This window comes from Ranitomeya variabilis, chromosome 2 (assembly GCF_051348905.1).
Source record: "Ranitomeya variabilis isolate aRanVar5 chromosome 2, aRanVar5.hap1, whole genome shotgun sequence".
Taxonomy (NCBI): Eukaryota; Metazoa; Chordata; class Amphibia; order Anura; family Dendrobatidae; genus Ranitomeya; species Ranitomeya variabilis.
In genome coordinates this window covers 1,018,464,819-1,018,481,122 of record NC_135233.1, presented here as the reverse complement: position 1 = coordinate 1,018,481,122, position 16,304 = coordinate 1,018,464,819, and positions in this window count along the sequence as shown.

The following is a 16,304-nucleotide window of genomic DNA, read 5'->3' as shown; positions in this document are numbered from 1 at the left end:
ATTGGGGTTCAGTAATGTCAGCTGTTCCCCAGCTGTGTGTGTGGCAATCCCTCCTATCTCCTCCACCTCCTCCTCCTGTCCCTGGGCTCCAACACCGCTAGTTGTTGCCTGGTAGTGCTGTACGCACAGTCCCAACAGTCCCTCCTCTGTTATTAGGGTTCAGTAACGTCAGCTGTTCCCCAGCTGTGTGTGTGGCAATCCCTCCTATCTCCTCCACCTCCTCCTCCTCCTCTTGTCCCTGGGCTCCAACACCGCTAGTTGCCGCCTGGTAGTGCTGTACGCACAGTCCCAACAGTCCCTCCTCTGTTATTGGGGTTCAGTAACGTCAGCTGTTCCCCAGCTGTGTGTGTGGCAATCCCTCCTATCTCCTCCACCTCCTCCTCCTCCTCCTGTCCCTGGGCTCCAACACCGCTAGTTTCTGTCCAGAAGTGCTGTACGCACAGTCAACAGTCCCTCCTCTGTTATTGGGGTTCAGTAATGTCAGCTGTTCCCCTGCTGTGTGTGTGGCAATCCCTCCTATCTCCCCCACATCCTCCTCCTCCTCCTGTCCCTGGGCTCCAACACCGCTAGTTGCTGCCTGGTAGTGCTGTACGCACAGTCCCAACAGTCCCTCCTCTGCTATTGGGGTTCAGTAACGTCAGCTGTTCCCCAGCTGTGTGTGTGGCAATCCCTCCTATCTCCTCCACCTCCTCCTCCTCCTGTCCCTGGGCTCCAACACCGCTAGTTGCTGCCTGGTAGTGCTGTACGCACAGTCCCAACAGTCCCTCCTCTGTTATTGGGGTTCAGTAACGTCAGCTGTTCCCCAGCTGTGTGTGTGGCAATCCCTCCTATCTCCTCCACCTCCTCCTCCTCCTCCTGTCCCTGGGCTCCAACACCGCTAGTTGTTGCCTGGCAGTGCTGTACGCACAGTCCCTCCTCTGTTATTGGGGTTCAGTAACGTCAGCTGTTCCCCAGCTGTGTGTGTGGCAATCCCTTCTATCTACTCCACCTCCTCCTCCTCCTCCTGTCCCTGGGCTCCAACACCGCTAGTTGTTGCCTGGTAGTGCTGTACGCACAGTCCCAACAGTCCCTCCTCTGTTATTGGGGTTCAGTAACGTCAGCTGTTCCCCAGCTGTGTGTGTGGCAATCCCTCCTATCTCCTCCACCTCCTCCTCCTCCTCCTCCTGTCCCTGGGCTCCAACACCGCTAGTTGCTGCCTGGTAGTGCTGTACGCACAGTCCCAACAGTCCCTCCTCTGTTATTGGGGTTCAGTAACGTCAGGTGTTCCCCAGGTATGTGTTTGGCAATCCCTCCTATCTCCTCCACCTCCTCCTCCTCCTCCTGTCCCTGGGCTCCAACACTGCTAGTTGCTGTCCATAAGTGCTGTACGCACAGTCAACAGTCCCTCCTCTGTTATTGGGGTTCAGTAATGTCAGCTGTTCCCCTGCTGTGTGTGTGGCAATCCCTCCTATCTCCCCCACCTCCTCCTCCTCCTCCTGTCCCTGGGCTCCAACACCGCTAGTTGTTGCCTGGTAGTGCTGTACGCACAGTCCCAACAGTCCCTCCTCTGTTATTGGGGTTCAGTAACGTCAGCTGTTCCCCAGCTGTGTGTGTGGCAATCCCTCCTATCTCCTCCACCTCCTCCTCCTCCTGTCCCTGGGCTCCAACACCGCTAGTTGTTGCCTGGTAGTGCTGTACGCACAGTCCCAACAGTCCCTCCTCTGTTATTAGGGTTCAGTAACGTCAGCTGTTCCCCAGCTGTGTGTGTGGCAATCCCTCCTATCTCCTCCACCTCCTCCTCCTCCTCCTGTCCCTGGGCTCCAACACCGCTAGTTGCTGCCTGGTAGTGCTGTACGCACAGTCCCTCCTCTGTTATTGGGGTTCAGTAACGGCAGCTGTTCCCCAGCTGTGTGTGTGGCAATCCCTTCTATCTACTCCACCTCCTCCTCCTCCTCCTGTCCCTGGGCTCCAACACCGCTAGTTGTTGCCTGGTAGTGCTGTACGCACAGTCCCAACAGTCCCTCCTCTGTTATTGGGGTTCAGTAACGTCAGCTGTTCCCCAGCTGTGTGTGGCAATCCCTCCTATCTCCTCCACCTCCTCCTCCTCCTCCTGTCCCTGGGCTCCAACACCGCTAGTTGTTGCCTGGTAGTGCTGTACGCACAGTCCCAACAGTCCCTCCTCTGTTATTGGGGTTCAGTAACATCAGCTGTTCCCCAGGTGTGTGTTTGGCAATCCCTCCTATCTCCTCCACCTCCTCCTCCTCCTCCTGTCCCTGGGCTCCAACACTGCTAGTTGCTGTCCAGAAGTGCTGTACGCACAGTCAACAGTCCCTCCTCTGTTATTGGGGTTCAGTAATGTCAGCTGTTCCCCTGCTGTGTGTGTGGCAATCCCTCCTATCTCCCCCACCTCCTCCTCCTGTCCCTGGGCTCCAACACCGCTAGTTGTTGCCTGGTAGTGCTGTACGCACAGTCCCAACAGTCCCTCCTCTGTTATTAGGGTTCAGTAACGTCAGCTGTTCCCCAGCTGTGTGTGTGGCAATCCCTCCTATCTCCCCCACCTCCTCCTCCTCCTCCTGTCCCTGGGCTCCAACACCGCTAGTTGCTGCCTGGTAGTGCTGTACGCACAGTCCCAACAGTCCCTCCTCTGTTATTGGGGTTCAGTAACGTCAGCTGTTCCCCAGCTGTGTGTGTGGCAATCCCTCCTATCTCCTCCACCTCCTCCTCCTCCTCCTGTCCCTGGGCTCCAACACCGCTAGTTGTTGCCTGGTAGTGCTGTACGCACAGTCCCAACAGTCCCTCCTCTGTTATTAGGGTTCAGTAACGTCAGCTGTTCCCCAGCTGTGTGTGTGGCAATCCCTCCTATCTCCCCCACCTCCTCCTCCTCCTCCTGTCCCTGGGCTCCAACACCGCTAGTTGCTGCCTGGTAGTGCTGTACGCACAGTCCCAACAGTCCCTCCTCTGTTATTGGGGTTCAGTAACGTCAGCTGTTCCCCAGCTGTGTGTGTGGCAATCCCTCCTATCTCCTCCACCTCCTCCTCCTCCTCCTGTCCCTGGGCTCCAACACCGCTAGTTGCTGTCCAGAAGTGCTGTCCGCACAGAGCCAAACACCTCGCCAATATGTTAGTGGGGGTCAGCACCGCCAGCTGTTCCCCTGCTGTGTATACGGCAATGTGTACTGCGACCGCCACGCAGGCACAACAAGTTAAATTTAAGGGAACCTGTCCCCCCCCCCCAGGCGTTTGTTACTGAAGGAGCCACCTTTTGCAGCGGTAATGATGCAAAGGGAAAAAGTGCCTCTTTTCGTGGTGCTCCTTGCACATGCTGAACCTAACACTTATGAAATGTGTCCCCTCCTACCGTGATACCGTCCGGTAGGTGGAACTTTCCTTTGTGATGTGAAGCAGCACAGCCGTCATTCTTACCCCCTTGGCGCCGTGCACCGCCTCCTCAGCGTTGTTTGAGTCAGTCCCGGAGCCTGCACTGTTAGGTTAGCCCTTGGCCATGCACACATTTTGCGCTGCCCGTCTTCTGACATCATTTGGTGTCAGGCTGGCTGAGCCTGTGCGGCCGCGCTGGACGAGATCCCGCCTCGTAGTGTCTTCTGATTTAATCCCACTGGGGGCCTGAGATCCATGGACATGCGCAGTGCATATCTGAACCTCCACCTCTCACTCATCTCCCTACGGCTTCTTCAGACTGTGCGGTGTCAGCTGGTCCCTAATAGCATGCCACGGCCGTGACACCGCACAGTCTGAAGAAGCCGTAGGGAGGGGAGTGAGAGGCGAGGATATGCACTGCGCATGGCCATGGATCCCAGGCCCGCGGTGGGATTACATTAGACGACACTGCGAGGCGGGATCTCGGCCAGCACAGCCGCACAGGCGCAGCCAGTCTGACACCAAATGATGTCAGAAGACGGGCAGCGCAAAATGTGTGCATGGCCAAGGGCTAACCTAACAGCGCAGGCTCCGGGACTGACTCAAACAACGCTGAGGAGGCGGCGCACGGCGCCAAGGGGGTAGGAATGACGGCTGTGCTGCTTCACATCACAAAGGAAAGTTCCACCTACCGGACGGTATCACGGTAGGAGGGGACACATTTCATAAGTGTTAGGTTCAGCATGTGCAAGGACCATAATTAAAAGAGCTAAGTTTACCTTTTCCAGCATTAGTTCTGTACACGATGGCTCTTTCAGCTACAAATGCCTGGGGGGGGGGGGTTAAAGGTTCCCTTTCAACTTGCTCCAGTGCAGGCTTCGGCCTACACTCTGTTCCCTCTCCTCCTCCTGCTGACCCTGGGCTCTGACACCGCCAGTTGGGGCCCAGATGTGCTGGCTGCACAGAGAAAAACACCAGCCAAAGTGTCAGTGGGGTTCAGCACCGCCAGCTGTTCCCCTGCTGTGTAGCCGGCAACGTGTCCTGCAACAGTCACGCAGACACAAGAACTGAAATTGAAGGGAACCTGTCCCCCCTCCCCCAGGCGTTTGTATGTTTCACAGCCACCTTGTACAGCAGTAATGCTGCATGTGTGCAAGGTGGCTCATAAACTTACTCCCCTTGCACACGTGGAACTGAACACGTTTAAAATGTGTCCTCTGTGACCATTAAACCGTCCCTGAGGTGTGACTTTCCTTTGTAATGACATGCTGCAACCCCCTTGGTAGCGCTGACCATCTTCTGGCATCATTGTTTGGCTGCCTGCGCCTCTGCGGCCGCCCTGACCCACACAACGCCCCTCGGTGTCTTATTTATTTGGACTGCGAGCATGTGATTGATGGGCATCAGCAGTGCATATGTTCGCCTGTCCCTCATCTCCTTCCGCCTTCTTCAGACTGTGCGGCTTCATGGCTGTGGCGTGCGACAACGGATCAGCTGACGCCGCACAGTCTGAAGCGGGTGTAAGGACCCGAGTGTGAGAGGCGAACATATGTACTGCGCCAGGCCAGGAATCCCAGCCCCGCAGTGTTTTAACAATGTTAAGACACTGCGGGGCTGGGATTCATGGTCAACGTGAACCGCACCGGCCGACATGAAATGATGTCAGAAGACGGGCAGCACTAACAGCGCAAGGCCAAGGGATAACACGACAGCACAGACTCCTGTACAGCAAATAACGACGCTCAGGAGGCCGCGCCAAGCACCAAGGTGGGATTTTTGCCAGCTGTGCTGCGTCTCATTACGAAGGGAACTCACGCCTCCAAAACAGTTTGACTGCTTAAGGGCCTAAATGTTATACGTGTTTCTTTCTGCGTGTGAAAGGAGCATAATTAAAAGAGCAACCTTAGACTTGTGCAGCATTACTGCTGCCCAAGCTGTGGCTCTTGTAGTTTGTAACCCCTGAGGGGGGGTTAAAGGTTACCTTTGAAATCGGTTCAATTAGGCTTCAGCCTACACTCTGCTCCACCTGCAGAGCCCGGGCTCCAATACCGCTAGTTGCTGTCCGGAAGTGCTGGCTGCACAGAGAAAAACACCTCGCCAATGTGTCAGTGGGGTTCAGCACCGCCAGCTGTTCCCCTGCTGTGCAGCCGGCAACGTGTCCTGCAACAGCCACGCAGGCACAACAGACCCAAAGCTGCCGCCAATGCAGGCTTCGGCCTACACTCTGCTCCCTCTCCTCCTCCTGCTGACCCTGGGCTCTAACACCGCCAGTTGGGGCCCAGATGTGCTAGCTGCACAGAGAAAAACACCAGCCAATGTGTCAGTGGGGTTCAGCACCGCCAGCTGTTCCCCTGCTGTGCAGCCGGCAACGTGTCCTGCAACAGCCATGCAGACACAAGAACTGAAATTGAAGGGAACCTGTCCCCCCTCCCCCAGGTGTTTCTACGTTTTACAGCCACCTTGTACGACAGTAATGCTGCATGTGTGCAAGGTGGCTCAGAAACTTATTCTCCTTGCCCATGTTGAACTGAACACGTCTAAAATGAGTCCTCTGCGACCATTAAAACGTCCCTCAGGTGTGATTTTCCTTTGTATCGACACGCAACAAGCTCCTTGGTAGCGCTGCCCGTCTTCTGGCATCATTGTTTGGCTGCCTGTGCCTCTGCGGCCGCCTTGCCCCACACAACGCCCCTCGGTGTCTTATTTATTTGGACTGCGAGGGTGTGATTGACGGGCATGAACCGTGCATTTCTTCGCCTGTCCCTCATCTCCTTCCGCCTTCTTCGGACTGTGCGTCTTCATGGCCGTGGCATGCGATAAGGGATCAGCTGACGCCGCATAGTCTGAAGCGGGTGTAAGAACCCAAGAGAGAGGCGAACATATGTACTGCGCCAGGCCATGAATCCCAGCCCCGCAGTGTTTTAACAATGTTAAGACACTGCGGGGCTGGGCTTCATGGTCATCGCAAACCGCAACGGCCGACATTAAATGATGTTAGAAGATGGGCAGCGCTAACAGCGCAAGGCCAAGGGATAACAAGACAGCGCAGACTCCTGTGCAACAAATAACGATGTTCAGGAGGCTGCGCAAAGCACCAAGGTGGCATTTTTGCCAGCTGTACTGCGTCTCTTTACGAAGGGAACTCACGCCTCAAAATCAGTTTGACTGTGTAAGGGCCTAAATGTTATACGTGTTCCTTTCAGCGTGTGCAAGGAGCAAAATTAAAAGAGCAACCTTTGACTTGTGCAGCACTACTGCTGCATAAGCTGTGGCTCTTCTAGTTTGGAACACCTGAAGGGGGTTAAAGCTTACCTTTGAAATTGGTTCAATTAGGCTTCGGCCTACACTCCGCTCCCCCTGTCCTCCTCCTGCTGACCCTGGGCTCTAACACCGCCAGTTGGGGCCCAGATGTGCTAGCTGCACAGAGAAAAACACCAGCCAAAGTGTCAGTGGGGTTCAGCACCGCCAGCTGTTCCCCTGCTGTGCAGCCGGCAACGTGTCCTGCAACAGCCACGCAGGCACAACAGACCCAAAGCTGCCGCCAGTGCAGGCTTCGGCCTACACTCTGCTCCCTCTCCTCCTCCTGCTGACCCTGGGCTCTAACACCGCCAGTTGGGGCCCAGATGTGCTAGCTGCACAGAGAAAAACACCAGCCAATGTGTCAGTGGGGTTCAGCACCGCCAGCTGTTCCCCTGCTGTGCAGCCGGCAACGTGTCCTGCAACAGCCACGCAGACACAAGAACTGAAATTGAAGGGAACCTGTCCCCCCTCCCCCAGGTGTTTCTACGTTTTACAGCCACCTTGTACGACAGTAATGCTGCATGTGTGCAAGGTGGCTCAGAAACTTATTCTCCTTGCCCATGTTAAACTGAACACGTCTAAAATGAGTCCTCTGCGACCATTAAAACGTCCCTCAGGTGTGATTTTCCTTTGTATTGACACGCAACAAGCTCCTTGGTAGCGCTGCCCGTCTTCTGGCATCATTGTTTGGCTGCCTGCGCCTCTGCGGCCGCCCTGACCCACACAACGCCCCTCGGTGTCTTATTTATTTGGACTGCGAGGGTGTGATTGACGGGCATGAACCGTGCATTTCTTCGCCTGTCCCTCATCTCCTTCCGCCTTCTTCGGACTGTGCGTCTTCATGGCCGTGGCATGCGATAAGGGATCAGCTGACGCCGCATAGTCTGAAGCGGGTGTAAGAACCCAAGAGAGAGGCGAACATATGTACTGCGCCAGGCCATGAATCCCAGCCCCGCAGTGTTTTAACAATGTTAAGACACTGCGGGGCTGGGATTCATGGTCATCGCAAACCGCAACGGCCGACATTAAATGATGTTAGAAGATGGGCAGCGCTAACAGCGCAAGGCCAAGGGATAACACGACAGCGCAGACTCCTGTGCAACAAATAACGATGTTCAGGAGGCCGCGCAAAGCACCAAGGTGGCATTTTTGCCAGCTGTACTGCGTCTCTTTACGAAGGGAACTCACGCCTCAAAATCAGTTTGACTGTGTAAGGGCCTAAATGTTATACGTGTTCCTTTTAGCGTGTGCAAGGAGCAAAATTAAAAGAGCAACCTTTGACTTGTGCAGCACTACTGCTGCATAAGCTGTGGCTCTTCTAGTTTGGAACACCTGAGGGGGGGTTAAAGGTTACCTTTGAAATTGGTTCAATTAGGCTTCGGCCTACACTCCGCTCCCCCTGTCCTCCTCCTGCTGACCCTGGGCTCTAACACCGCCAGTTGGGGCCCAGATGTGCTAGCTGCACAGAGAAAAACACCAGCCAATGTGTCAGTGGGGTTCAGCACCGCCAGCTGTTCCCCAGCATCGTGTCCTGCAAAAGCCACGCAGACACAAGAACTGAAATTGAAGGGATCCTGTCGCCCCACCCCCAGGTGTTTGTATGTTTTACTGCCACCTTGTACAGCAGTAATGCTGCATGTGTGCAAGGTGGCTCATAAACTTATTCTCCTTGCACACGTGGAACAGAACACATCTAAAATGTGTCCCCTGAGACCACTAAAACGTCCCTGAGGTGTGACTTTCCTTTGTAATGACACGCAACGACCCCCTTGGTAGCACAGCCCTTCTTCTGACATCATTGTTTGGCTGGCTGCGCCTCTGCGGCCGCCCTGCCCGACACAACGCCCCTCGGTGTCTTATTTATTTTGACTGCGAGGGTGTGATTGACGGGCATGAGCAGTGCATATCTTCGCCAGGCTGTCACTCATCTCCTTCTGCCTTCTTCAGACTGTGCGGCTTCATGGCCGTGGCATGCGATAAGGGATCAGCTGACGCCGCACAGTCTGTAGCAGGTGTAAGGACACGAGCGAGAGGCAAACATATGTACTGCGCCAGGCCATGAATCCCAGCCCCACAGTGTGAAACACTGTAAAGACACTGCGGGGCTGGGATTCATGGGCATCGCAAACCGCACCAGCCGACATGAAATGATGTCAGAAGACGGGCAGCGCATGGCCAAGGGATAACGCAACAACGCAGACTTCTGTACTTCAAAATGCGATGCTCAGGAGGCTGCACCAAGGTGGTATTTTTGCCAGCTGTGCTGCATCTCATTACGAAGGGAACTCCCGCCTCCAAGACAGATTGACTGTATAAGGGCCAAAATGTTGTACGTGTTTCCTTCAGCTTGTGCAAGGAACAAAATTAAAAGAGCAACCTTTGACTTGTGCAGCACTACTGCTGCATAAGGCGTGGCTCTTCTAGTTTGTAACACCTGAGGGGGGTTTAAAGGTTACCTTTAAAATTGGTTCAATTAGGCTTAGGCCTACACTCTGCTCCCCCTCCTGTCCCTGGGCTCCAACACCGCCAGTTTGTGCCCCTAAGTGCTGGCTGCACAGAGAAAAACACCTCGCCAATGTGTCAGTGGGGTTCAGCACCGCCAGCTGTTCCCCTGCTGTGTAGCCGGCAACGTGTCCTGCAACAGCCATGCAGACACAAAGCTGCCGCCAGTACAGGCTTCGGCCTACACTCTGCTCCACCTGCTGACCCTTTGCTCCAACACCGCTAGTTGGGGCTCTAGGAAGATAAGCTTGAATAGGTCCCCATCCTGGTTCCAGCACCGTCAGCTGGTTCTCGGCAGTGTCTTTTGCTCTTGTACCTTCTGCTCCCCATCCTGGCTCCAGCACCGTCAGCTGTTTCCGGGCAGAGCCTTTGGCTTAGGTGCCTCCCTCTGGGTATCCGAGTTCCACCAACGTCAGGTGGTCCTTGGTAGTGCTTTCAGGCACGGGTACCTCCTGCTTAGTAACCGGGTTCCAGTAACGTCAGCTGGTCCTCGGTAGTTCCATTGGCTCTTGGACCTTCGGCTACCCATCCGGGTTCCAGTACCGTCAGCTGGTTCTCGGCAGTGTCTTTTGCTCTTGTACCTTCTGCTCCCCATTCTGGTTCCAGTACCGTCAGCTGGTTCCGGGCAGAGCCTTTGGCTTAGGTGCCTCCTTCTGGGTATCCGAGTTCCACCAACGTCAGGTGGTCCTTGGTAGTGCTTTCAGGCACGGGTACCTCCTGCTTAGTAACCGGGTTCCAGTAACGTCAGCTGGTCCTCGGTAGTTCCATTGGCTCTTGGACCTTCGGGTAGCCATCCGAGTTCCAGTTCCATCAGCTGTTTCTCGGCATTTTCTCAGCCTTCTTGTACCTTCTGCTACATTTCCAAGTTCAAGACCCTAAAGACGACGACCCGGAAGACCACCCCTAAGAAGACGACGACACCAGAGATGACGACCACTGAGATGACGACGACACTGGAGCCGATGACCCTGAAGACCACCCCGATGACGACGACCCCGGAGACGACGACCCTGGAGACGACGAACCTGGAGACGATGACGACATGGGAGACCGAGAAGCAGAAGAACAAGAGGCTGCAGAACAAAGAGCAGAAGAACATTAAGCATAACACTAAATATCAGAGCAAAAGATATTATCTAAATTATAAGCAGAAGAAGACTAAGCAGTGTATGGGGGTGAGTCCGTTCCTCCTCGTGGTGCCCCTGAATAAAGCCTGATGCTGCAGGCCAAACTGAACGCGGACAAATGTAACTCTTTTGTGACAGGCAGAACGGAAGGTGTAATCTTCAAACTTTTATAGATAACAACTACGGGAATGCCTGTCACAAATAAGAATATGATGAAGAAGTTGAATATGAAGAAGATAATAGTTAAATAAAAAGAATATGAACAATGTAAAAAAAAAAAATTAGAGGTAGAAGAAGAAGAAGATGAATAAGGTGAAGATAGTTGATGTCAAAGAAGCTGATGATGAGGATAATGAAGAAGAAAGTGTGAGAGAAGTAAAAAAGAAGGTGAAGGGCGTGGAAGTAGTGAAACATCAATATCTGACAAAATAAAAATAAAAAATTACATAGTCAAAATCTTTCTAACGCCGAACGTCATAAAAAAAAAAAAAAAAAACCTGCTATTCTATTTGTTTGGGCTAAACCTCTGTGCCTTTAATGTCTCCGCCACCTCCCCCAATACATCCTACATTATTCTTAGTTGTTTTCCTTCATGTAGAATTAACCTACAAGGAAAGAAAGGGTTTATTTTAATTCCGATATTTTCGTCCCATTGACTTGCATTGGGATCGGGTATCGGTATCGGATTAGATCCGATACTTTGACGGTATCGGCCGATACTTTCCGATACCGATACTTTCCGATATCGGAAGGTATCGCTCAACACTAGTTGTGAATTGATTTGTCGCAAAACAAAATGAGTCCAAAGCCTCTACTTGCCAAGGAAAGATTTGTATGACACTTTCAAGTCTCCTAGTTCTGTATCCAAAAGCTTTAAGACACTTTAATGCAAGCACTGCCATAGCAATGTCTAAGTGAACTCAACATATCTGACTATGGTATGTTGGGGTAACCAATAGCCTGTTAAATAATACACTGCACTTTAAAACTTTTTATATTCTTTAAAGTAAAAAGCCTAAAAAAGATCTCTTTTGGGGGCAGTTGCTTGGAGTGCTCATATTTGTACACATTAGGTCGATACAGAAGAAGTCTAGCTTTTTAACAAGTGGTGGTCCACCCTGTTCAGGTTAAGTTATGGATGACTGGCTGTATATGGATAGAGGAAATGGTAGTAGCTAAACAGGACAGTAATTAGTGATGGCCTACTGGTGGGGCATGGACCTGAATGCGGACTTCTCCAGGAAGTCCTTGTTACTGTTGGGTTCGGCACCCCGAACATCAGTTGATTCCCACTCTGTCATCTGCATAACAGCGCAAGAAACACAGACTCCTCTGATCGGCAGTAAGCTTACCACTGGTCAGACAGTTGCGGTTCCCACGCTGTCAGATGACAGCGTGAGCCAGCAGCTGTGACCGAGGTCAAAAGTTTACAGTCAGCTCAAAGGGAAGATTATCCAGAATTTACCATGATTTTTTTGATTTGGAGAGCAGTCACATCAGTCATTTATGGTAAGTTGTGTGCTGGTCCATCCTCTCACTATCCAGATTCACCCTAAAATGACTACTGCATTTGTAGATTTTGCTTTTTTTTAACAAGCTGTGATAGTCTTCCTGACCATGCTATACCATGAAATGCGATAGCTACTAAAAATTATGAAGAAGCTAGTCCATCTGCACCAAAAGGTCATGTGATCATTCTCGGGGTGATGCAATATTCTTGTAGATCTAATCTAGTATCAAATGAACCTTTTTAGAGATATGGCAGCATATAAAATAATGCAGAAGCTCCCGTATATACTCGCATATAAGCCGACCTGAGTATAAGCCGAGACCCCTAATTTTGCTGCAAAAAACTGGGAAAACTTACTGACTCAAGAATAGCCTAGGGTGAGAAATGCAGCAGCTACTGGTAAATTTCAAAAATAAAAATAGATATCAATAAAAGTAAAATTAATTGAGACATCGGTAGGTTAAATGTTTTTGAATATCAATATTGAATCAGGAGCCCCATATAATCCTCCATACAGTTCATGATGGGCCCCAAAAGATGCTCCATACAAAAATATGCCCCATATAATGCTGCACAAAGGTTAATGATGGCCCCATAAGATGCTCCATATTAAAATATGCCCCATGTAATGCTGCATAAAAGGTTAATGATGGCCCCATAAGATGCTCCATAGAATGATATGCCCCATATAATGCTGCACAAAGGTTAACAATGGCCCCATAAGATGCTCCATAGAATAATATGCCCCATATAATGCTGCACAAAGGTTGATGGCCCCATAAGATGCTCCATAGAATAATATGCCCCATATGCTGCTCCATAAAGATTGATGGCCCCATAAGATGCTCCATAGAATAATATGCCCCATATGCTGCTCCATAATTGTTGATGGCCTCATAAGATGCTCCAAAGAATGATATGCTATTGTCATAAAAAAAAAGACATACTCACCTCTCGTCCAGGGGGCCAGGTGCCAGTGTCTCCGCTTGCTTAGGCCCCCGTCACTTGCAGTATTCACCTGTCCCTGTTCCACCGCCGCACGCTGCTGTGTCTTCCAGGTCCCTGCAGTGACTTTTCAGGTAGAGGGCACGCACTAAACATGTCATCGCACCCTCTGCCTGAATGCCACAGCCAGAGGACACGGAAGACACAGCCAAGCGGTGGAATGGGAACAGGTGAATATCGCATGGCTCACCCTCCCCTGTCATACCCTCTGAGCTTGGTCTCTGCGCTTCCCTGCTTCGTCCCAAGGCCTGTACATCCTTTCAGTGCTGAGCGGTAACATGGTACCGCTTATTAAAGTAATGAATATGTGCTCCACGCCTATGGAAGTGGAGCAGCATCCATATTCATTACTTTAATGACTGCTGAACATAGGAAGAGCTGCCGGCGCTGGAGACCACCTGAGAAGCAGGGAGGTGCAGAGACCGCATCAGGAAGGGGTGAGTATGATGTGACAGCTGCCACTCCCCCTCCCCCCGCTGACCCCCTGGGACAATGACTTGAGTATAAGCCGAGAGGGGCATTTTCAGCCTAAAAAAAATGGGCTGAAAATCTCGGCTTATACTCGAGTATATACGGTATATAACTTATCATTAAGAGATGACATCTAATTTGAGAGAAGTTAATCTATTTCTTCTCTTCTATACTGGCTTCAGACCTTTATGATGACTTCTCCTGTGCCAAACCTTATAGTTTAACAATTTGTTTTGAGATTATACAAAAATTACTGTCTATCCAGGACCGAACTGCATAATAGACTATAACCATTGGACATCCCTATAGGTGCGCCACTCATGTTAGCAAACAAAGAGCAAAATGTAGCTCCGTTATGAAAATTAGAGGAGAGAAATGGGATGTTTCAGGTGGATACAAGACCAACCGTAATTAAATGTTATAACCTCTATACTAGTTGTTTTATTGGATAGTTGTATAACTTTGCAAGGAGCAAGGCTAGTCGCCAGTGTATGTCAATTATAATAAAACTGGCTGTGCAGTATTATTTATTTGCAGATATTTCTATGTTGAAGTTTCTGGGTAATAGATTTGTAATTCTTTGATTTCTTAGAAACAAATTTGCAGAATTTACTTCATTCATGAGTTTCAAGTGCCACTTCTTCAAACTAATTCACAAATCTTTGGTATTTATGCTAAATGAAATGGTTTGAGCTGAAATCAGCAAGTTTCACATATAATGCATTATCTCTGAGGACTGAAAAGTAGTCATTAGGATGTCACATTTACATTTTTTTATAAATAGATACATCATCCTGTAGCCGGATCTCCTGTGGTAAGAAACTGAACTGAACATATGACAGTTTCACATCTGCATTCCAAAAAATCTCCTATTTTTCAAAACAGAAGATTTTCCACTGAAATTAAACTTTGCCAGATGTCCATTTCTGAAAATTGCATCATTTTATTCTGCACAATGGACAATTTGCTATGTTAAACCTTATATTTTTTTCTTTTTCAACCTTTGGCTCAATTTTGAGCCAACTTGATGGATGTACGAACTGTAGAATCTTGTGCAAGCCCAGATAGGTCCACCAGGATCTTCTCAGACGTTATCTTGATAGCATCAAGCCATCGGGTTGCGGGTCTTCCAATTCGCTTTGTTTCTTCCATTCTTCTGACCATGATGTCCTTCTCCAGTGATTGCTCTCTTTGTATGATGCATTTAAAGTAGACTCATCATAGTATATATATTGTTTTAAAGTGGTTTCCACTTCCAGCTAACTCTACTTAATGTAAAGGAATAGTCTGGTTCCAAACTGTTTTTTCTGCTGCACTCCCTAAAAATATCTTTACCCTGAGGTAATACCTGACAGTATGGGTATGTTTTCTTTCATTTCTTTTTAATGTGGATTTTTTAAGCTTATTCACCTCAAAATCCACATCAAAACTGTTTCAAACCTTCTATATATTTTCTTCCTATTCTCTAATATCTGATCCTAATAACTGAAATGCCTGTAGTCATCATATTTCATGCAACATCCTCATTGGCACCCTGATGTGTGTTTCACAACCTTTTTCAGGAGGGGTCATGCAGAGGAAACCAGTTGTCTTAAGTTGCCTTTTTCTTCTATGCCATATTATTTCAGAACGCAATGGGTTTAGTCAATCTTAATTTGCAAACCTACACTTATACTGACCATTTCCAGAACAACCAATATTGTGGCAAAACCAGATACAGTGGGGCAAAAAAGTATTTAGTCAGTCAGCAATAGTGCAAGTTCCACCACTTAAAAAGATGAGAGGCGTCTGTAATTTACATCATAGGTAGACCTCAACTATGGGAGACAAACTGAGAAAAAAAAATCCAGAAAATCACATTGTCTGTTTTTTTATCATTTTATTTGCATATTATGGTGGAAAATAAGTATTTGGTCAGAAACAAACAATCAAGATTTCTGGCTCTCACAGACCTGTAACTTCTTCTTTAAGAGTCTCCTCTTTCCTCCACTCATTACCTGTAGTAATGGCACCTGTTTAAACTTATCAGTATAAAAAGACACCTGTGCACACCCTCAAACAGTCTGACTCCAAACTCCACTATGGTGAAGACCAAAGAGCTGTCAAAGGACATCAGAAACAAAATTGTAGCCCTGCACCAGGCTGGGAAGACTGAATCTGCAATAGCCAACCAGCTTGGAGTGAAGAAATCAACAGTGGGAGCAATAATTAGAAAATGGAAGACATTCAAGACCACTGATAATCTCCCTCGATCTGGGGCTCCACACAAAATCCCACCCCGTGGGGTCAGAATGATCACAAGAACGGTGAGCAAAAATCCCAGAACCACGCGGGGGGACCTAGTGAATGAACTGCAGAGAGCTGGGACCAATGTAACAAGGCCTACCATAAGTAACACACTACGCCACCATGGACTCAGATCCTGCAGTGCCAGACGTGTCCCACTGCTTAAGCCAGTACATGTCCGGGCCCGTCTGAAGTTTGCTAGAGAGCATTTGGATGATCCAGAGGAGTTTTGGGAGAAGGTCCTATGGTCTGATGAAACCAAACTGGAACTGTTTGGTAGAAACACAACTTGTCGTGTTTGGAGGAAAAAGAATACTGAGTTGCATCCATCAAACACCATACCTACTGTAAAGCATGGTGGTGGAAACATCATGCTTTGGGGCTGTTTCTCTGCAAAGGGGCCAGGACGACTGATCCGGGTACATGAAAGAATGAATGGGGCCATGTATCGTGAGATTTTGAGTGCAAACCTCCTTCCATCAGCAAGGGCATTGAAGATGAAACGTGGCTGGGTCTTTCAACATGACAATGATCCAAAGCACACTGCCAGGGCAACGAAGGAGTGGCTTCGTAAGAAGCATTTCAAGGTCCTGGAGTGGCCTAGCCAGTCTCCAGATCTCAACCCTATAGAAAACCTTTGGAGGGAGTTGAAAGTCCGTGTTGCCAAGCGAAAAGCCAAAAACATCACTGCTCTAGAGGAGATCTGCATGGAGGAATGGGCCAACATACCAATAGCAGTGTGTGGGA